The 24143-nt window shown below is 40.1% G+C and overlaps 1 protein-coding gene across 3 annotated transcripts in view; it reads left to right on the top strand.

The window, feature by feature from the left end:
* ASAP1 (ArfGAP with SH3 domain, ankyrin repeat and PH domain 1) overlaps window positions 1-24143 on the top strand; it is a 358455-nt gene that overhangs the window by 65446 nt on the left and 268866 nt on the right. The window lies entirely within an intron of this gene.

A 24143-nucleotide genomic window follows, 5' to 3' on the forward strand; every position in this document is an offset into this window, starting at 1 on the left:
TGGAAGTCTGATATGTATTTGGATAATCTAAAGGGAGGGTTTATTTGTGACAAAGGTACTTTGTTAGTGGAGTGATGGTTTTTAGTCACATTGCTGTTTTGTATTATTAAATGGAGAGTTGTTGGTATTTGAGAGAGATGCCCAATTTTTCCAGAGTCTGAAAAGATATTTTTGTTGATGTTGTAGTATAAGAAGTACTCTGTGACATGGCACATGACTGCCAAAAGTGTGAAAGAAACAGGAAATCACTACACACTTGAAATATAATAGATCTTTTCATTCATCTTGTGTTTTTTTTTCCTCTGAATTGTTTAATAAAAGTTTATGGCTACAGCTAGAAGCAAGCTTTAAGCTATCAGAATGGTTGTGAAGAACTGTAGAATAATATGAAGATAACTGTATTTCTTTCATGGCATGAAGTTCTTTTCAATCTTTTACTCATCCTGTGGTTTAAAAATTCAAAAGAGACCATATATATAGTCTCTGAACTCTAGCTGAATCTACGTGAAACACAAGTAGAACTTTTCAGAGGCTGTGAGGTTTGTAGAAGACTTTAATAGAAATGAATGAAGAGCTAGTGTTTTGTAATAATATTTCATCATGTGCTTTTCTTGTTCCATTACCCAAGGAACATATTTGATGTGCTTGATTTTTTTTGTTGTTGTTACCTGAAAATGAAAGAGTACCTCTTTATATGTTTACTACACTTCATTTCGTTTGGTGACACTGATCATCTTTATCACCATGAGGAAGTGGTATAGTACAGTGGTGCAATCTTGGCTCACTGCAACCTCCACCTCCTAGGTTCAAGCTATTCTCCAGCCTTGGCCTCCCAAATAGCTGGGATTACAGGCATGTGCCACCACGCCTGGCTAATTTTTTTTGTATTTTTAGTAGAGACGGGGTTTCACCATGTTGGTCAGGCCGGTCCGGAACTCCTGACCCCAGGTATCCACCCACCTCAACCTCCCAAAGTGCTGGGATGGCAGGCGTGAGCCACCACGCCCAGCCAGCCATGCCTTGTTACTGTAGAAATAAAGATGAAAAATCGCAAGTAATCCCATCAACTAAGGATGATTCGAGTTAAAACATTTTGGTGTATAATTCTTTATAAAATAACCTTTTAAATCCATCTATTTGTACTAGGGTTGAGGGTACTTATGAAATAAGGAGTAGATAAGATAGTATGGAGTAGATATATAATTGTAATTCCCCCTTGAGTTTTGAGAGCTACTTACCCAAAATAGAACATGACACGGTTTCGCCTCCAAACAGAATTTCCGTATGAAAGATTGATACGCTTTGTGCTTGAATCACTGTGAATGTTGTTGCTGCTAGTTCTTTCTGTAACGTGAATAAGATTTCCTTAGATAAGTTGTCAGTGTATTATTTTACCTTAAAAAAACACACACTTCTTTTTTAGCTGTTATAGTTTTCTTAGATTTTTATATAAAAATATTTTCTAAAATATTTTTTACAAAAATAAAATGAAAGTCATGCCTGTTGTGCTGCATGTGCTTTCAAGTTAGAATCAGACATTGACATATTAATGGCTTCTTCCAGGTTGGAAAATTAATAAAGATTATCCTTTTGCTTGAAGAAAGTGGTAAGAGAAGTAGAAAGAAAATCAGGCTGAGATTAACTAGGGAAGCAGACTTTTTATTCTACTTTCAGCCATTTAGAAGGGGGAAAAAACCCAGAGTTTTTAATAAGGAAACGAAAAGTTGTTTTGCATTCTGGAATATTTCCAAAAGCATTGCTATTGATGTTGAATTCCACTTTGGGTTTGGAGATTAGGAAATTTTTGTAAGTGTTGAAGTAAAATTAGTTGTTCTTTGTATTATTTTTTATTTGACAGTGTACAAATAATGAAACTATAAACTAAAGTACAATGACATAATCACAGAAATGATCATAAAAATGGTTATTTAACTTGAAGTGGGATTGAATATTCAAAAAGTGCAGGTGGTGTGGATGGGCTTCTGGGTAAAATTAGGTTTTCTTTCTTAGCAGGAAGAAAGACAAGAGTTTTTATTATACTCCCTGCCACTGGTGATAGGATGTAGACCTGTAATGATAACAAACACTCAACATCTTCATTGAAAAGCACCAGAAACATGCAGAGCAGAAGCTGTAAACGTCACGAGTGCCATCAAAGCAGACTGTTTCTTCAAAGTTGAATGGAAAACTTCAGGTGTCGGTCGTGAAATGTTTACTCTGTGACCCAAAACAAGTTAACAGGCCTCCAAGAGAGGTGCTTGCTCTTGGATTTGAAACAGTAGCCATAGTAATAACTTCTGTTCGCTGTGTAAGCCCTGTAATTTTGTGTATTCCATCACTCTCTCTGGATTTAGTGGTTCTGAGAAAGCGAACCTAGACCTTGGGCCAAGACTTCACACAGAAATATTTGGGGATCTCCTCTATGGTTCTCTGGGTTTGGGCCTCAGTTTCCCCATTTTTTCGGCTTTTGTGGATTCTGATCATTCTCCCCACTTGATGTGCATTGTGTGTTTGCATGTGTGTGTGTATGTGTTTCTAGATATGTCTGTGTATTGAGGGGTGTGTTTTTTAAATGCTTTGCTTGTATCTTTAATGTTACTAATAAAATACTAGCTACATAATTTTGAGGGCTTGGCACCTCGACTAGGTAACAGTACTGTGCTAAACTCTTTACATGTTTATCTGATACTTTTCTCATAATAACCTGATGTGGGTGGACGTCCTATTTTTTACAAATGAGAAAACTGAGGTTCCAAAAAAGTTAAGTAACTTCCCCCACTAATAAGGAAGGCTGGATTTCATGCCTGCCAGATTCCCTAGTCTGTGGACTTAGCCACCATGCTTGACAGCCTAATTCCCTAAAACTTCAATACAAGTTATTGTCAAGAGTTTACTGGCAAGTTGAGTGTAATGAATCATCAGCTGGAGTGAAGACTTTGAATGCTAAGCAACTGTGTGACTTGCTTTACTTAACATTCTGGACCCGTTTTCTTCAGCTGATGCCCAGGGAAGTGAAGTAAACTGACCGAGTTGACACAGTTAGTAAGGAATGCTCAGAGCCAGTGTTGCTTTCTCTCTCCACACTGCTTCCATGGAATTCTTGCTCTGGGCTTGGCAGTTCCATCATGGTTCAGAAGGATGGATCGAAGAGCAAGATGACATTGTGATGTCAACTAACCTTCCAGAGAGTGGTCTAAGGGGTAACAGGACCCTCCTCGCTCTTTCCCCTTGAAATAGCCATGCCCCCTTTCCTTAACTTTGGAGCCCACGACACTTAAATTTAAGATTAGCTGACATTTAGTATGTGTGCCTGCTAGGTTCCAGGCTCTTTTTATATCCTATCTATTCTTTATGTCCATCTGCTTGGGAAGTAATCTTATTCCCTTTTTGCAGCTGGGGGAACTAAGCATTGGAAAGGCTGCTCTGGCCAACGGACAGCTAAGGTCTTTCTGATGCCAAAGCCCATTTTTGGTACACCATATCATCTGCTACTGAGAAAAAAAGGCTAGAAGTGGAAGGAGGTTTGTTTGTACTTTGAGGAACATCCCAGAGAACCATAGAATTGGGTTCAGTATATTCTTCATGGCTTCACATAACCTTTTCAGTTTGGGGTGTTTTTATAGGTTTAAGAATGATTATATGTAAAAACAAGCAAAATTTCCAGAAGGCAACAAAAAATAAATCATAGAACCCTGTCTTCTGTCCCTTTCCCTCCAGAGATACCTACACACATTTAAACTGGGTATGGAAACAATGATCCATCGTAAAACTTACCCACAAAACAAATTGCCTTTGGCAATATAAACCTTAAATGCTCATGAAGACCTCACATTAGTTAAGTACAGTTTAACATTATTCTGCCATTTGAGCACCTACTGTGTGCCTGGTTTTTGGTAGATGACTGAGGGAAGGGTAACAGAATGAATTAGACATGTTTTCTGTCCCAAAGGTGTTCACAGGTGAATGGGGGTTGTGGGTGTGGGGTGCCAGGTTAGCTACAATATAGCATAGACTGATCAGAGCTGTGATGATAGTTCAGATTGCTCTGAGAGCACTCATGAGGTCACGACTGGTTCCAACTGGAGAAATCTTACAAGGTCCTTTTGGACCTAGACCTGAGGAATAGATGGGTGGAACATTCCAGGCAGAGGACACCTTTTGAGCAAAGGTGCAGGGTGAGAAAATGCAAAGTGGAATGGAGACTCCCATTAGATGGGTAGTACTATTTCATGCTTATTCAGTTTGGTTTGATGAAGCAATCTCTCTGTCTCACTGTCTTTGTTGGTGTGTGTACATGTGTGTCTTTCTCTGATAAATGCCTTTTATGTTTTGTTGGGGACATGTGTGGGAGTGATTCTTTTCCAGCTGGGTCCAGCTGTAATGAAAATGTCCTGTTTGACAAATTGAGGAATTAGACTACAACTGTCTCTCCCTGAAAGCTGTGACACTAGCTGTAACATCAAACGTCCCTCCCTTTGTGGGACAGGACAGGAGGGAAATGGTGATTCAGGGCTGCTGGATGTGTTGACTAGAAAATTATTTGAGTAAATAAGACTATGTTGCTCCAGTTAAGTGATAAACATGGCTTCTCACTGAGCCATGTGGTTTTCCTCCAAGGAGAACTTAGAATGGTGCCATCTGAGGCTGCCCTAGTAGAGAAGTGCAACATATCATAAGTGGTCAAAATATTTTTATTGGAATTAATGCATCTGTGTGATTTTCTATTTAGTCCCTATTTCAGAGCTTTTTTTTTTTTTTCTTAAAATGTAAAATACTCTCAACTTTAGCTTGAGAATACCTGAAGTTTTTAGTTGGATGTTTACTATGAGCCAGTAACATGTTTGCACAGGAGATCTGGAGGAGAGCAGTATCACTTGTGGAACTTTGAGCGAGTTGTATAGCCACCCACCCATGCCACTTTCTACATCTGTAGAACTATAGATTTGGACCAGCTGGCCTCCAAGAGCCTCTTAATTGCTCTTGGAAAATGGAATGAATAAATCCAAGATCCTGGATCCTTGCTCTACCCTTTGGTAATACTTAGGATGTAGCAGCTGTGCAAGTTCTCATAGTCTTAAATGAAAAGAGCCAAGCCAAAGCTGAAGCTTTGTTGTATCTTCATCAAGGGAGATTCCCACCCCATATCTGTTCCACAGCTGGATGCCATGTTTTGAGAGGAGCAACAGAGACCAGGATGGAAACAGAACTGGAAAACTTGTTTTTGTTAAGTGAACTGCTGTGTCACTCAAGAGATGAGGCAGCAGTAGGGGTTGAGGGCCAAGGCTGGATTTTGAACAGTTGGAGGGCTCTCATACCCTAAGTATTAAATCCAGTGTGAGGAAGAGCCACCCACCATCTGGTCAGGAGCAAAGTGAAGTGCCTCTGAGAAACAAAGGCTTCAGTGGAACCATTCTAGCAGATGTCATATTCTGACCATTAGAAATTTGATTAAGGGAAGTGTTACCCTATATTTCCTGCTAGTCTAGGAGGTGTGACCTTTAACAACAATAAAAATCTATACTGAGGCCAGATGTGATGGCTCATGTCTGTAATCCCAGTACTTTGGGAGGCTGAGGCAGGAAGCTTGCTTGAGGCCAGAAGTTTGAGACCAACCTGAGCAACATAGGGAGACCGCCATCTCTACAAAAAATAAAAATATAAAAATTAGTTGAGCATGGTGGCATGTGCCTGTAGTCCTAGCTACTCGGGAGGCTGTGAGGTGGGAGGATTGCTTGAGCCCAGGAGTTCAAGGCTGCAGTGAGCTGTGATCACACCACTGTACTCCAGTACACTCTAACCTGTGTGACAGAGGAGACCTTGTCTCAAAAAAACAAAAAACAAAACAAAACACTATACTGAGCTATAGCTAATTAATTGGGTTTTCACAGCTTTTTGTCTTAAAACTGGCCACATCTCTCATGGAAATAATTTGGTGCAGTATTGTCTGGCCAAGGTGCTGTGTTTGTGTGCAGGGTCTACCACAGCGGGCAGATGATCAGAACTTCTTACTTCTACTCAGCAAAATTTAAATACTTTATTTTTCCTCCCTCATCCTGAAATTAATACAGGTTTATTGTAACAAAAGTAGTATAAAGGTTGTCACCTGCACTTTCAGTGCTTTTAAGACTATTGACTACTGTGTTATATGTCACAGTAGTTAAGAGCATAGTCTTTGGTCTCTTGGCCCTGGTTTTGAAACTCTGTTGTGGCAGTACGTACTTATATGAACTTGCTCAAGCCTCTTTTTTTGTCCATCAGTCATGGTCATTTCCTCACTTACTACCGGTTTCAGAGAATTGTTATGATGATAGATGAGAAATGCACGTAAAATACTTACCACAGTGGCCACCAGAGTTCAAGTGCTCAGTAAATGTTAGCCAGCTGCAGTAGTGGTGCTAGAAGTAGAAGATAATAAAACTCATTGTGTATTTTTTTTTTGCAAAAGTGGGGTCGTTTTAAATCATTTGTCTTAAAAACTACCATTTCCTTTTATACTGAGCATTTCTCCATGTCATTAGTCTCCCAAACCATCATTGTAAAAATAGGTTTGTTGGAGCTTAATTCACATAACATACTTCATCCATTTGAAGTATACAATGCATATATATACAAGTATATTCAGAGTTGCACAGTCAATTGTATGCAAAGTATACAATGCATAAATATACAAGTATATTCAGAGTTGCACAATTTTAGAACATTTTTATCATGCAAAACGGAAATCCTGTACCTCTCAGAGTCACTCCTCATTTTCCTCCAAATCCTTTACTAATCTACTTTCTGTTTCTGTGGATTTGCTTATTCTGGACATTTCCAAGCCATACTTTTTAATGGCACACAATATTCTGTTCTGTGGATATACCTTACTTTAGCAGCCATTCCACTGCTGTTGGAAATTTAATTTATTTTCATGATTATAGGAAATATTTATATTAATCTTTAACCATCTTAGTAGAGTCACCTAATAATCTTAATGAAGACTCTTCCATGTTACTTAATTAAGAAGTAACATAAACTCTTCATCTGTGGTCTTGCATGCCTGTGCTGTGAGATGTTCCTGGAGAGCTTCAGGCTTCTGGAGTTGCTATCACACCATAACAAGGTCCCTAACACTGGAGTCAAAGCTCTGGTAACACCCTACGCTGAGGTGCAGTTGGAGCTGTTCAGGGAATAACAGTAGCAGCTTTCCCAACAATTTTGGTACAACAGTTCGGTGGGAGAGGATGAGTGACTTATTTAAGCAGAGCCGTTGGAAGACAGACAGGGCCATAGTATCACCAGCTGTTCACATAGTGCCACAAGACTCAAATCCGAGGACAACTCCTAGAGGAACCAGAGTGCAGGGAGAATTTTTCATTACATCTGCTCAGAAAGATAGAGTGCCCTGCCAACACCTTCTTTGCAAATTGAAATTCCTTTGCTCTTGGCATGTGATCATCCTGCCAACTCTGTGAAAGCTCCCTTAGCTACTCAAATGCTGCCTCGTGGGGACATTCATCCCGTTCTTCACATCTAAATCATGGTGCTCTGATGTGGACTGACCTGGGAAGGGGAAGGAATAGCCACAGTGGGTCTGGTATGCCAGAATCTGAAAGGCTAAATTATGATGACTTGTGAAATAAAGGGATCCTAAAGAAATAGGCCACTCATCGTCTCTAGATATATTCTGTAGGGTCATTTTCAATTCTCAGGGCTGGGAAACACAGTGTGGAGAGAAGCATTAAGTTCATGCTTTGCTTTTAAATGTTGGGATTCTTATAGAAGAATGTTTCTGCTCATTTGCTGTCTGGCTATCTGAATGCCTTCAAGTGTAGCACACTTGAACATTTGCATTTATTTGTTGTTCCTGGTGTTTTCTCTACCCTTTGTTGGCCTCCAGATGTACACACTGTTAATTTACTTTGACTAGCGTGGAGCGAGCTGTTTAAGCTTTTTTCAGGGGAAATAAAAATGAAAGTTGTTACAACAGGAGCTCAGCAGTGTTGCACCGACTACCATTCCAGCACATCCAGTCAGTTCATGGTGTGTATTGAAACCTGTATTTTATTTGGGGTGGAAATTGCTTAAGGCATTCTACTTGTGTGTGCTTAAATTGGAGATCCTATTGCAGCACTGATGTTTGATAAAAGTAGTAGAAAAGTGTGGACCTTACATTGCAGGCAGGTGAATTCACAGGTTTTGCAAGTAGGTGCATGAGTACTGTAATCATGGTAGTAGACGCCTGTTCTTTTGTACGTGAGCATGCTGGGACTTCTCTCATTTGTCAGTCTCCAGTAGTAAAGATATGTGCTGGGAAGTCGGCAGTGAGGCACTGCATTGAGAGTGAGGCATGTCACATGCCACCACCTCCTTAAAACCTTCTCTGATTTCCACCAACCCTCTACTATTTAGAGCTATAGATGGTTGTTAAGGACATGTGCTGTGGAGTCAAAAAGACCTTGGTTCCTAAGCCAGCTCTTCCATGGCAGTCTTAAATTTTCTCCATTTTCTCATTTGTGAATTGGTAGTAATGATAGTACTTAAAGCGTCATTGTGACGACAATAGAAAATTTCATGTAAGGTGCATAACTTACCACCGTTTCTGGCATATTTAGTACTCCCTAAAGCTTGTGATTACTGTTATCATATGTTTGGGGTCTCTTCTCGGAGCCTCGGTTTTGTCATCCATGATATAAGAACAAAAACATCTATCTCAGCAGCAGTTTGTAAGAGGTAGGAGAGACAGTGCTGGAAAAGCATTAGCCCTGCCCTAACTTAGTCACTTGGCATTTCAGCATGTGGTAGTTAATATAGTTATAACACTTCATTCTGTTCTATGTATGGTAACTAGTTTATGTATAATGTCTCACTAAACTGTAAATAGAGGCTATACTTTCATCTTTGTATATCCCAAAATGCCTTCCTCAACACAATAGCTGATCGACAAATGATCATTCAGACAGGTGTGTTTGAACTTTTAGAGCACATAGTTTAAGGACAGGTGTCTCTTACTTTGCTTATAGAGTGAACAAAATATAATAAATGCTACAGATGTCTTTTTCTTAACAGGGATACTTGTGGTGTGGTTACCAAATTCACACGAGGTACACAAGGCAAGCATAGTGCAGCATTGGTCTTTTTTCACTGTATACTGTTTGAACTTGGCCTCAGTGCTAGAAATCTGTATTACCTGAGCAAATGTTTGGGAATTCTCTTTGCTTTTGAATACTTTGAAAGAAAGGAATTCTTTCTCCCATTTGTTCAGCTCTCCTCCCAGTTAAAAAGAAACCACCATATTTGACCCCAAGAAAGAGTTAAATGAACTCACCCAAGTTGTCAGAAAAGGAAAGGCTGAAAGCTCACACATTAATTATGACTGCTGCTATTCTTCCTCTTCTCTTCCACCCCCCAGAATTTGTCAGTGGAATTTTGGTTCCTAAATGTATAGGAATGTTCGGGTTAGGGTAGGACACACCCCACCTCTGGAAGGGCTTGCAAGCAGGGCTGCTGGTGAGCAGCCAGGGCTCTGGGTTTTGGGAGTGCCTTGTTTTCAGTTACCTTTGCTTGGCTTTTGCAGAGCTCAGGGTTACCAGGCAGACTGTCTAGAGCCTCTCCTGCTTCTTACACCAGATGCTCATGCACTCTTGTCACTATAGCTGAGGATGCAAGGGTGTGCTTTTGCTTTTCGAAAGAGGTGCTGTAAAAAATGAGTGCATGGTTAAGATGTGGGCCGTGTGAGTGTTCATTACAAGAATCTTAAGTGTCTGGGTAAAACAGAAGAAGATGTAAGTACCACTGAAATTTCCTAGCCCTATTCATGTATCCGTAGACTTGGAGGCCTCATATTTTAATGGATTTTATGAATTATGCTTCTTAAATTGACGCACAGTTATATTAGGATATAATTAATTCCCTTGAACACATTTGAATCATCCATTGCATGTATAGGCAGTTCTTGGTTATTTGATGTCCTTACTCTAAGTACTTCCCCAAGTCAGTTTGCCTCACTGTGCCTTAATTTCCTTTTCTGTAGAGCAAAGGGTCAGACTTAGATCATCTTTAAAACTTTTGAAAAATTACTTCTTTGCAAGTGGATACCGTTCTCCAGTTGGTTAATGATATTCAACCTTTTCATCCCTACCTGCTTCCAAGACAGCCTTAGACAGTTTTCGGCCATACTCCCAGACCTGTTGTTTCCTTACCCATGATGTTTACCTTCTCATTTCATTTTGTTAAAAGAGAAGTGAGCCTAACGTTTCTGGAAGCTCAGTAAAGGTTAACAGCCAACCAGCCAGAGAAGTGGGGTTGAGTCATGATCCTTCTTGCAGGACCAGGGAGGCCTTGCCAGAATTGTCCAGATCTTCCTGATTAGAAGCTCACAGGCCCTTTACAGATAGTTGGCTTCTACTGACTTGATGATTGACTCAGAGGGTTTGGGTTAGTTGGTATCTAACAGAGCTGGCAGGGAAGGAGAGGGCTGGCTCAATACCTTTGGAGTCCCTGGAGGAATAGGGTGATAACTGAGGGAGTAGTATTGTTAGGAAGCCCTGGCAACTCTGGGAGCCCTGGGACAAGGCGGACAGTTGCTTCTGCATCTGCATCTTTTTGTTTCTGGGTATTTATTTACAGATATGTGTTTTTTTTAATGCCTGGTAATCTATTAGGCAGTAGGATACAAAGATGCCCTCAAGGGAGTCTCTCAAGGCTAGAGGGGAGATGCTTATTGTTTATCAAACATCTGCTGAGTGCCAAGCATTGTGTTATGGGCCTTACATACATGATATGCCTAATTTTAATACAGTATGGTAAATACTTTGCAAGTGGTATCTGCAAAGGACTATGGGACCATAGAGGAGCAGAGGCTGTATTCTGGCTGGAGATGGGAATTGGGGGAACAGATAATAGAGGCAGATAAGAGGAGTCGAAACGGTTTTTCACATGAGATAGAGCTCTCAGCTCTTCTGCAGATGGCATTGGAAATGTGGTCACTTTCTTATCCAACATGACAGGGGATTGGCAGGTAGAAATCTATGCCTTGAAATGACTTATGTTTGTCTGATAGAGCTAGGTCAATTTAATGCTGCCTTTCCCATGTCTGATAGTGTTGGTTACAGTTTTAAAGGCTTATTTGTTCTTTTCAGAAAAGTGGCTAAAGAAACAACAGTTTCCTTCCATTTCTGTGCAGTAGTTGTCTGTAATGACTGGAGCACTGTCTTCACTCTAGCAGATGCACTGATAATTTCATTGCGTTGCCCATTCTGGTCTTTTTCTCATCCAGTTTGATTCACAAATACCTAGTGCTTCACGAAGCCTGGATGGAACTGGTCCTATGGGCGTTTTGTTAGAAAGTTCCGTCCGACACATGGACTTCCTTCTCAAAGCCTTCTGCGTCTCCCTGGCCTGGAAATGATCTTTTCCCACTGCTCTACATTGCAGGTCTTTGTATATCTTTCTTTACTCTTACCACATTCTGCCCTTTGTTAGTTACACATATGTGCATCCTGTCTCTCCTACCAGGTTGTAAACTCACTTAGGCAAGGATTGTGTTCTATACATGCTTCACAATCCCTAGCATGAGGATTTGCCATAATAAGCACTAAATAAATATTTGTTGAATGGAACTGAATCCAGATAGCATTATATGGAACTGGAGTCCTCATCATTAAGTACAAAGGAATTGTTAGAAGGTCAGTAATGTTTACTTTCCCTATCCGATTCCTAGTCCCCAGTTCTGTATTTAATTACTTAAGATATATGTGCCATCTGCAGCCTGAAGGATTTGGCAGCCAGCAATTAAAATACAAGGTAAAATGAGGCAGTTTGGGATAAGATCAATGTAATACCTCTCTGTGAGAGACAGCGAGGACTCAAGACACCTGATTTCAGCAGATTGCAGTAACTCCAAAATTTATTTGCACCTAAGAGAAGGAATCATGTTTAGTTACAGCATTTTCTTTTTTCTTTTCTTTTCTTTTCCTTTTTTCTTTTTCTTTTTCTTTTCTTTTCTTTTCTTTTCTTTTCTTTTCTTTTCTTTTTTTTTTTTTTTTTTACCACAGATGGCATAAAATTCATCTCCAGAGAGAGACTTCTAACTAAACCTGAGTGTGAATTTTTATCTCTCAGTTTCTTATGCAGTTTGTCATTGCATACCTACGTAGCCTTCTTTTGGAAGTTGTTTTACTGACTTTTAAATTTTGCTTTTGTGTGTTTTACTTACTGCTTCTCTTGTCTTCTCCCCAGCTGATTTTTCTTAACAAAAAAATCCCTAGAGATGAAGAACTGTGGCAGCACAGTAGCATCTTTATTACAACATTTATGATTTGCATTCCCAGCTCAGCACTTTGCAATGCACATTTGCAAAGCAAGTTTAATTTGCTAGAAGTCAGATTGAGATTTAGCATCTGTCTTTTTACCATCTGTTATGTGCATGGTATAGTGCTGGACACTTGCACACTTATTATTTCATTTTATCATAGAAAATTAAAAGAGAAAATTATATGATTATTAAGAGCCTTGCATCTCATACTAGGGGAATTAGTCCTCTGGGGTTTATGTGATGGTGGGATGAGATAACTGATGTTAAAAGACAAACATGGTGTATCTTTCTGGCATATTAGTTTTATTCAGAGATTTTGAGTGGAAAGAGTGGAAGAACTTAGACAATTTAAGTGACTAGTAATCATTTTATATTTAAACAACCATGGAAATACAAAGGAATGCAAACTATGCACAAGTGTTGGTGATAAAACTGTCTTTATTAGGATTATGTAGTTAGAGTAGTAAGTGCTTTAAGATGTACCCCCTGACTTCTAAGGGATACTTTGTGGAGAAGCTGGAGGGAGACTCCCATCTAGTAAGTACATCTCTCTGCTTTTTGTAAATGTAGAAATTGAGGTCCCAAAGTTCACATTCCTATTGACTGAGGAGGGGTTTTAACTCTCAGCTCACTGATTGACCCTCACATGCCTGCTTCTCTTTGCCCTTTGGAATCTTTGGTGCTGAACCAGACTCTCATGTGTAAGCCCACATGGTCAAATGGGAGCTGAATTTGAAATCAGTTGTACTTGCAGAGGTGGCAGAGTACCATAAATGAGGCTGTAGAGTGGGTTGTAAATGCCAGGCCTGCCTCTTTGCAGTCACCTGTCTCTGTAGACACTGGGGTTTATTCACTATAATCCATGCTTTTTTGGGGGCAGATTGACAGTCTTTTGGAAGATTTAATTAGCTGCTCTTACAGGATAGATGGCTTAATATGCCAAAGATTAAACTTACTGTGTCTTGTAATCACAAAATTTCAAAACTGAAAGGATCCCTAGGTTTTCTCAGCCAGCATTCTTGATTTATATATTTGGGATGAGATAAAAAAGGTTCCCTCAAATTTCTAGTTGTCTCTATTTGAAGTTAGATAGGTGGCTAGCCTGTTAGTTGTTTACTTGTTTCATTGTTCCTGATGTCTTTAACCAAAGACTGGGCATGTTGCACTCTTTGGCAAAGTGAACTAGGGCAATGGTGTTGATGTCTGCTGATCTGATCAGTGGTTTGGGGTAGATAATTTTACTCTTTTCCAGTGGTAAATTGTACTTTCAGAGTAGCCTGTTAGGATGAAAAGCTCTGAATTTTCTTCATTTTTTTTTTTTTTATTATGTGATACTAAAGAGGAATGATACTTCTTGCTGGTAGTGTGGAAAGCTAAATCTAGGTTGGTCATAATTTTCATTTTAACTCTTCCTCCTTCATATAGCCCTAGTCTTCTCAGTGTTTAAATCTAGGTGTCAGGTCTCATTCATATGTATGTATGTATGTATGTATGTATGTATGTGTGTATATATTTTCTTTTCTTTTTTTTAGACAAGATCTGGCTCTTTGTCACTAGGCTGGAGTGTAGTGGTGCTAACTGCCCTCCACCTCCTGGGCTCAAACCATCCTCTCACCTCAGCCTACCGAGTAGCTGGGACTACAGGCAAGCGCCACCATACCAGCTAATTTTTGTATTTTTTATAGAGACGGGGTTTTGTCATGTCACTCAGACTGGTCTCAAACTCATGAGCTCAGGCGGTCCCCCCACCTCGGCCTCCCAAAGTGCTGGAATTACAGGTGACAGCCACTGTTCCTGGCCCTCTGTATTTCTTAACGATCTTAAATCCTGGAGGCACATGACATATATGCTCATTGATATTCCATTTTGGCAGTGAATTTGATAGGCATGATAAATTTGGTTTTGCATTAAAATGTAGTGACTTTTCTGATTATGAAATTAATTTCCTTTTTTATTTCTTAAAGAATATTATAAGTAATTTCTCATTATAAAAATATGGAAAATACAGGAAAGTACGAAGAAAATTATGTGCTAATTTTGTGAATACCAATAGCATTAACTAGACAGGAATGTGTTTAAATGTACTTTTCTATGCATTTATGGTAATAGTTAAGACATAATATAGAACATGTAAATAATTGTATGAAGTAGTGTACAAAATAATGTCATACATACAGCTGCATTTTCTGGGTTTTTCACCTATAAAGTTTTTTCCTCATGTCATTAAAAACTTTTGCCCTCTGTTTTCATGACTATATAATATTCTGTTGTATGGGTGTACCTGCCTTACTGCTTCACCTACTTTATTCATATTCCTGTTACTGATGTTGGTTTTTCCATCCCTCCACTATTGTAATACACGCGTTGCTCTGCTTATCTTTTTGATGATTCCCAGGAAGGGATCTCAGTAAGTAGAGTTGCTGGGTCTAGGGCTTTTGAACATTGCCCAGTTCTTCCCAGAATGCTTCCACCAGTGGATGCCAGTGTGTCCCATCTTCACAGATAATGTAGGCTCTGACTCCCCATTCACAGGATTTGTAAATACTTGCTCTGTTCTGTGCCACTCAGTGTTCCCATAGCCCTGCAAGAAGGGCACCACACTACCTCATTCAGGGCTTAGAGCAGTCCTCACCACCCCTTGAACTGGCTGCTTTTTCCCCATTTGCTTTTTAGGCTTCATTCACTTATACCATAGTCTGTCAGGGAAGTGCCAGGAATTTTTCTCAACATACTTTTCTTCCTTTTTTATTTTATTTTTTTTTTAAGGAACAGAAATGGCTCTCTTAAAATTAGTAGCAGCTGGGGGATGCTTCTGGCTATGTGATCCAGTGCAACAGTAACATAAATGAGGGTGCCATTCTATTTCTGGCTGCAGAAGCTTCCTTGCCATCTTCTTAGTGTTCTTCACCAAGGTGCTCAGCTAGCTCCCTTGCAATTTCTTCTCCAGATAGCCACAGTAATTGCTACAGAGGAAGTGAAAGTTGTAAAAATGCTTCAGAAGACTGACAGTGGTGCTGATTATAGGAGTGACTGCTTTTAAGTTCTAATAAATTGTTTTAATTTTCTTATAATTTCCGTTCAGATAAAGCAGAGTCCTAGCTTTTAATTCTGCTTCTAATGGGTTTTTTTCCCTTCCCACGTCTCCTGAAGCACGGCAGTGTTGCAATGATGAGACCATCAGCTGAAGGCCCCACTGCTTTGTCCTGCTGATCTTTTTCCCATTGGCCACTCCATTTGACATTTCCACTGACAACGTCTTATTTCTGAGATGAGGGGAAATGCTTTTTTCAAGTGTCTAGTCCATATTTGAAGTTAGATGAATGTGGACTGAACGCCAACTCTATCACGTAGTGGTTTTAAGGCCTTGGGACAGGGACCTAACTGTAAAAGGAGGTGATAATACCACTTCTCAGGTCTATGAGGGGGATTAACCAGGACGGCCTGTTAAAAATGCAGAGAGCTGGCAGAGTGAACAGTAAATGTTTTAATTCGCTACGTCATTTGCCCTTAGCTAGGCTATTTCACCTGCCGACTCATTGTGTTGCTATGAAAATGAAAGCGGATGTTTGAAAATATCTGGTATGGTATCTAGCGCATAGTAGTGCTTGCCAGTAGTAGTTCTCCTCCTTGTATCTCTCTCTAACTCCATGGCACAGCTAATGCACCTCTTCATAAAAACACTGGGCTGGGTATGGTGGCTAACGCCTGTAATCCCAACACTTTGGAGGCCAAGGCAGGAGGATCACTTGAAGCCGAGAATTTGAAACCAGCCTGGGCAACATAATAAAACCCTGTCTCTACAAAAGAATGAAAAATTAGCTGGGTGTGGTGGCATGTGCCCGTAGCCCCAGCCACCCAGGGGGCTGAGGTGAGAGGATTGCTTGAGCCTGGGCGGTCGAGGCTACAATGAGCCGTGACTGCATCACTGTATTCCAGTGAGACCCTCTCTCAAGAAAGAATAAAACTGAAAAACAACATCTGGTCCATGGATTCCATCAAACAAGTGCTTTTCCTTTTTGTCTTATCATAAAAACTCTTAACAGTGGATGCTTTCTGCACGTCCATTTGCTAAGTTTCCTGTTCCTTGTTTTAGCCATTTCGGTAAAAGTGACTAATGGTGCAGCAACCATTTCTTCACCAGCCCTTCCTCAGCTCTCCCCTCTACTCCCTCCTCCTCAGGATTATAGGGTCCTTCTTGCTGCTGTATCAGGTCTCAGCTCATTAGTTATTTGAGGAAAGGACCTGCCATGCCCTGTTCATCTCTTCAACCACAAAGGATGGATTTTATTCAGCAGTCATTGTTGAACATCTGCCACATTCCACTATTAGCACTAGTGACACGAACAGGGTAGCAGCAGAGCCCCAGGCCTCAAAAGCTCACAATGGAGGTAACTGGTTTCCAGGTTAAGTGCACTAAACTATGGAAGGTGTTATGATAGTACCTGTACCGGTTCTGATGGAAACATCAGTGATGGATTTGGTTTTTTCATTTGGGAGAGGAGGCTATAAAAAACTTTCCTGGAGGACGTGGGCTCATTCTGATTCACAGACAGGTCCAGCCCCTTCACCTCTTACTTTGAACTACTCCATCTGAATCATAGAAACTCAGGAGCAGCTAAGTGAGTCGTAGAGCCTGTTCCTACAGTTTCAACAAACCCTGATGGTGGCATTTTGGTTTATCACAGAGATTTCTTTTTTTCCCCTACAAGGGTCATTCTCTCTTGCCAGATTTGGACTGAGAAGGGAGGAATATCATGACCGTTCTGGCTGTATGGTGTTACTGTATAATGATGTGGGGATTGGTGAGTGAAGAATAGAATGAACCCTCACTTGCTTAGGTACCGGTTTTATATGAGAAGAAACTCACAGCTTTTGCACATTATTTGAGATTTATTTCTTCAGTTTAATATATTTGTGGTACTTTCCTAAAAAGTTATGTTATAGACAACTGTAGAGATTAAAAAAGAAAAGCGTAATGTGAAACTAAAAGCAAAATAGGAATGAGTCTCAAGGTGTATAATGTACCAAATGATAGTAGGGCCTGGAACATTCAACAGCATAGCCTGTACTGACATAATGTTAAGAAACATTGGCCTTCCAGTCACTTTAGACTCGTCTTAATGAGTTGTCGTGTTGCTTGCACTGCATTTTGTTATTTGCCATTAGTTGATCTTTGGCCAGTATTAATTATTACATTGAGCTGCATATTATAGGGGGAAGATCCCAAATATAAACAGAATCTTAAATGTGATAGTTTCTCTCTCATCTAAAAGGAACTTAGACATAGGCCTGGAATGCCAGGTTTGTGGCGTCCTTTGAGATTCAGGCCTCCTTCCTTTTGATCTCACCTTCCTCAGCACATGACCTCCATCCTCAAGGTCACCTTTCAGCTTAAGATTGCTGCCAGAGCTCCAGCTGTCATTTCTGAGATAGAGAATCTCAAGTGGAAGGGCAAAATTGGGCTCTCACAGCTGAGCCAGTTCTTTTCCAGAACCCATACAACACTAGTGTTTATTGACCACATCTGACTGTAAGAAAGACTAGGAAGTGTAAACTTGTGTTTTCAAAATATTCTGGTAAAAACCAGAATTCTAATACTAAGGAGATGGGGAGAATGGATGTTGGGGCAGCACATCAGCAGTGTCTGTCACAAGGCCACATCAGGAGTACTTGGAGTAGAGAAGAGATAAAGCTTAGTGAAGCCAGGAGGTGGAGAAGTTGATGGTTACCAATATGGATACCAGAATTGCTGAGAGTGATGTTGTGATGGAAAGAATTGTGGATTAGATGGAAAAGTTATTGAAGTATTAGTGCGCTGGAGCTCAGTAGAGAAAGATAGTTGGCATAGCCCTCAGAAGAACAGACTGGTATGATGATGGCATAATAGTGGTCACAGATGAACTTGTGGTTGAGAACAGACAGTAGATAAGGGACAGCATTCTTTGAGAACAGGTCTTAAGGAAATGGAATACCTTTTAAGCTGAAAAGGCAGAAGTAGTTTTCTCTCCTAGCCGTGGAATAGATGATGAGTTGGTCCTCTGCAGAGAAGGGACCCCAGGGGCACAGGCGAAGGGATTGGCTAATGCAAGTGGAAGAGGAGCCATGAAACCAGATAGAGGGAGTAGATAAGTGGGATTTATATCTAGACCTAGGCTAGTAGCTGTATTATCAAGAAAAAAGGAAGCTAGCACTTGGAAGTTAGGGAGAATGGGAATGATGGATGGGCAGAAGTGTTGTGAATTGGTTTGGGTACTCAGTGTTCCTTTTTTTCTTTTGCATTTTCCAATTTCCTCTGTACGCCATACACTGTAATAGTCATTCCATTTAAAATTGCAGCTGGGTAGAACAGATATTGCTAGGGGGCATATCTATCTGTCATTGAACTTGGGAAGCAGGGGGCCCTGCTAATGGAGGCACTCCGTACACCTCATGGGAGCATAGCTGGGAAGCAACAAATGATCTATTTCTTGACTCAGCCTAATTCAGAGTGGCCTCTTCTCGTTAGAGAAAGGAAGAGGAGCCTCTTCCTTGTGCTCTGCTCAATGTGTAGGGTTTTTCTTCCTACTTGTTGCAATTCTGAACATTATTAGTGGATAGTCCTGGTTATGAGACTAGTCCTGGTTTTGAGACTTACCCCCTGCCTTAGACCCCCTGTTCCTAAGCTCTTATTTCCTGGGACCCAGTTTCATTTTTCTCTTTCTGGATCTCAACTCTGATCCCTGACAGGGCATGATCATTATGTTACATGATCTCTCTTGGTTATATACAAAGAAAGTACCAGTTTGTGGAGTATTCATTGAGTTTTTTTGGTTTTGTTTCTTCATCTTTTTGTAAGTCTTAGAATGATCCCCTCCCATGCCACCACCATAATTTGGGACTGCCTAGCACTTTCCTTGTAAAATTTCCCTGCACAACTGGTATGTAGTATTTTTTGTTTGTTTTTACTTTTTGATGTGTATTATTGTTTCTGTTGCTGTAGTGTTTTGTGGTTTAATAGAAGCTCTTGTCACATTTTCTCCACTAATTCTCATAGTAAAATTGTGATAGGAGTAGAGAGTAGTTGTTACTTATTTACAAATCGGTAACCGAAATTCAGAAAGGTCACCCAGCTAACTTGTGGAAGCCCTGGGGTTGGAACCCAGTTTTTCTCTCTCTCTTAAAAAGTTCAGAAGTTCAGAGTAAGCAAATGAATGTTAATTATTGGCTTGAACAAGATCTAATTAAAGTGGTCAGTCTGCTGTGGCTGAAATAGTTGTCTGCATATCCCAACCACATCTAAACCAGTCTTTGATTGTTTCATGTTTAGTATCCGTGGCTTAGCTTCCTTTCGTTTGCACCAGTTAGAGCATGTTAATGCCACAGCAGTTCCATCCTGACCCTGTGAAGCACGTTTTTGCAGGTCCCCACCTCGCAGGTGCCACTGGGAAGCGCAGCATGCTGTGGTTTGGAAAGCCTGCCCAGGCATTGGTACTGAACAAACCTGGCAATTTGTGTTTCCTAGTGTGGGTGTTAACTCTGTTATCCTCGGTATAGCGCTTAGTGTTTCTGGGCCTTCAACTCCTCATTGTGAAATTGGGGTAAAAACAGGTAGTTTTTGGACCATTTGTTACCTCTGCAAACCTCAGTTCCCTCTCATCTATAAAATGGACATAATGATACCCACTTTGTAATGTTTCGAGATTAAATAAACTGCTGTATAAAAGGAGCTCAGTGCCATGCCTAGCAGTACAGCTGGTGCTTAACAAATGTCCCACTTTTCTTCCTCTTCCTCATCATTTCAGTATGTTTTGAGAGCATCATACAAAGTGGTATGAAGGTTGAAAAATAAAGTCAAGGATGTCACAGTGTGAAAGTTGTTGCCCCTCCAGTAGAATTAATATGTGGGAGGAGCAGGCTTACCTTTTTGACCCCAAGTGAGAGCCTTGCATGATTGTTTTCTTAAAAATGGCCTTTTCTGGCCAAATTGAGGGTGGCACATTCTAGACTTTCATTTGTAATGTTCATTTACATGCAGTACTTCTATTTTCAGATTGACTTCCTGTCACACTGAGTGACTGGTGGGCTGCTTGCCAGCCTAGGGGTGGACTGCAGCAAATTGTGTGGGAGGGAAGCCAGCAGTCTGCAGGGCTGTGCTGGTGGGGAGAGGAGAAGAGCATGGGACATGGTGTCGAGTGAAGTGGCATTGACTGCAGACAGTCTGCTGCTTTACACTGGGGGATTCGTTCCCTTTCCCCCAGTAAAGATTGTTAAAATATCAGAACTGATAGTATAAAGTCATGAGTTTTTTAGTTCATGCAGAATGTGGATCTTGTTTGAGATAAAAAATTCATACGCTTTGAATATTCTGGGGCTGATGGTTTTAGGCAGTGAAGTTAATTTTATTTTATTTTTATTTTCTGTAGCTGAAACGTCTGCTTTTCTGTGAGGACGTTGATTACATGTTCCACTGCCAAAAGAAGTTTCTCATTTTCAAATTGCAGCTCCCCTAGTTGGGCAATATAACTGTAATTTGAGAATACCACAAGGGTAGTCTGTTACTCCGCAGATAATCCTACAGTAAATTTGCATGAAGGCATTATTTAAAACAGTTTTCTTCTCTGACCCATTATTGCACAGCAAAATAGCAGTTTCCTTTCTAAGGTAAGAGATTTGGAAGGAGGACTCAATTTGATTTCATTGAGAGTGAGGGCTGCAAAGATGAGGAAAAACAGTGGACCTTTTAAAAGTTCTTTTTTTTTTTTAATATTTCTATTATTTTGTTTTGTTGAAGACAGAGGATATGTTTTACTTTAGGGATCCACCAGAATTGCTTAGAAATTATCTGCAGGCTTTAGGGGTTTTTGCTTATCAGTATATTTCATTTGCCCTGTTGTTCAGCCCATCCACCGCCTCCTTCCGTTTGTTCTCAGAAACTAAACTAGGAAAACATAAGCATTTTGGTTATGTGAAAATGTACTTATGGTTCTTCCATGAAAACCTAAAGAATTAAAAACCCAACAGTTTACTTGTGTTTTTTCATGAACAGGTATGTGCATGCTATGATTGCTTTCATTTGCCAAGTCATTTTATTTTTTAATTTAATGAGCTGTCACTCTGCTGTAATTGGATCAATTGTAGATGAGGGAACACCTTTTGGCCTTCATTTGATGTCTTTCTCACATGCTTATTCCCTCATCTTGTTTGGTTGAGAATCATATTGGCAAAACCAAATCCAGAATGCTAGGATATGACTAAATGGTAGAACAAGCTAAGCAACTATTTCTAGGGGGGAAAAGTTTCTGTGCTAGGCTTTGTTACTACAGTGGTTGAACATGGGCTTTAGAATCAGAAAGATCAGTTCAGATCCCCACATTGGAACATAAAAGTTGTGCCATCTTGGTGTAATTTCCCTTAGCCTTGTTTTCCTTATCTATAAATAGAAATAATAATAATACCCATCTGTAATGGTTGGTTCAGTGAGATAATGCCTGTGTATGCCTTGGGCCTGGAAATGTCCCTAATGCAGAGGACATTCACTATCAAAGGGAGAGAAGGCCCCCTGGGAGTTGGTACAGGTTGCAGTTTTTTTTTAAACCAGAATTCCTAATTTTTTTCCTCCTCCTTTTAGTGATATTGTATTTTGTTTAAGTGTGTTAGATTTAGTTCTTGTCTGGTTCGTGTTCAAGCTCCCTTTCAAAGGTGCCATCAGTGCCAAAGGCCAGGGGTTCAGCTGCAGGGATAGTGGATGGTAGCCAGCTCTTTTAGGCATGGTACTTTTTTTTTTTTTTTAAGACAGGGTCTTACTCTGTCACCCAGGCTAGAGTGCAGTGGAGTGATCACAGCTCACTACAGCGTCAACCTCCCAGGCTCAAGTGATTCTCCCATCCCAGTTTCTTGATAGATGGGACTACAGGAGCACACCACCACACCCAGCTAATTTTTTGTGTTTTTTTTTTTTTGGAGAGGCTGGGTCTTGCTATATTATCCAGGCTGGTCTTGAACTCCTGGGCTCAAGTGATCCACATATTTACAGTGGTCGGTGTTCATTTAGAATTTAATGAGGTGAACAAGAGTGTATGTGCACATACATGTTCTAGGCTGAATTAGGATCTCCTCATTTAGAAGGAGTACAATTAATCATTATGGATTGTATTTAAATTACTATTTTTTTGTTAATGAGTTATTTTTGTTTACTTAAAAATAGATTTTTAACCATCTAGCTTGGCATACTATTATTATTTGACCTAAAATCTTTGCTTTCTATAATTATAAGTAATCTATAATATATCGCTTATTTTGCCTTTTTTTTCTTTTTTCTTTTCTTTTTTTTTTTTTTTTTGAGACGGAGTTTCTTTGTTGTTGCCCAGGTTGGAGTGCAGTGGCGCAATCTTGGTTCACTGCAACTTCCGCCTCCCAGGTTCAAGCAGCTCTCCTGCCTCAGCCTCCTAAGTAGATAGGATTACAGGCACGTGCTACCATGCCCAGTTAATTTTGTATTTTTAGTAGAGATGGGGTTTCTCCATGCTGGTCAGGCTGGTCTCGAACTTCCAACCTCAGGTGATCCGCCTGCCTTGGCCTCCCACAGTGCTGGGATTACAGGCGTGAACCACGGCACTGGACCCTATTTTGCCCTTCTTAAGTACTGGCTTAACAAGTGAAAAAGATGCATGTGCATTCAAAAAAGACTAGGAAGCGATAGAATACAATGCCAGTAGAGATTGTCATAAAGACAGAACCAGCTATTGTTATTTTAGACTTAAATTTCTCTACTTTTCAGAATCGCCACCTATTTGGATACCTTTTCTTAGTTTTATGAAATATGGCCATTGGGAAAAACTTGAAAATTGAGTAAAATACAGAGAAGAGAATTTTGAAATGACCCATGACTCCACCACTCAGATCACTACAGATGGCATTTTGGTGCATTGCACTTGTCACTTGTAGTCAGAACAGCAAATGTGCTTCATTTTCCAGGCCTGCAGTTTGTTCCTTTTGCACACTTTTCTCACAACCTGCCCTGGACTGCATTTTCATAGAATGGCTGTCCTCCCCACTGTGGGAGGTCTTGCTGAGCCTAACAAATAAAGCCTTCTTCACAGTAGACCTAAAGAGGAGCTTCATCAGAGAAACACTGTCACCCTATAGATTACTGGCCCAGGTTGGTCTTGAGTCCCAAACTTGTACAGTGGGTTCTCAAAGTGTAACTTAAACATCATGTTGGCATCATGTTAAGCTTGTTTATTCATAGTAAAGCTCAAATATATAGGGAAATGGAATCGTTTCTGCCTTGAGCCCAGTCAGAAAATTTTCTGTCAGGTGTGGGCAGAATTAAACAGACTATTTCCTTTGGCGGGCATGAAGTGGTACTGTTTAACATGCTTGCCCAAGAAAGTTTTCAGACTTTTTTTTTAAAACTAGAGAATATGTGATTTGGTGATTGACTCTATAAATAGTGTGACCCATTTTTAACTAGATTGCTGATGTGTTTTTCAGGAGGACTTTGTGGTTTAGGTAATGAAATCTTCAGAGATGATCCTCTGAGCCTTCTGTCTAGTTACTATCACTACTGCTGCTTTTATGACTTAATTGCCTTTGTGGTTTAATTCACTTCATGACACATCTATCACCATGAAGTTTAAACTGTTCACCCTTCTTTCCGAGTATTTGCTTGATGACTCCTGGGGTCAAGGAGAGGTTGATAGGTGGTTTTATGCTATTAAAAATAAGTGGTCTGGGCTAACTTATCACTTAGTTAAAACAGTCCTTTTAATTTTAATTAATGCGTTGAAGCTACTTCTTCCTCGTAATTTTCTGTTTCATAATTCTGTCATCTGAGCCCATAACAATATTTATTCTACCATTTAATCCC

This window comes from Colobus angolensis, unplaced genomic scaffold, assembly GCF_000951035.1.
Source record: "Colobus angolensis palliatus isolate OR3802 unplaced genomic scaffold, Cang.pa_1.0 Scaffold17, whole genome shotgun sequence".
In the NCBI taxonomy this organism is placed as follows: domain Eukaryota; kingdom Metazoa; phylum Chordata; class Mammalia; order Primates; family Cercopithecidae; genus Colobus; species Colobus angolensis.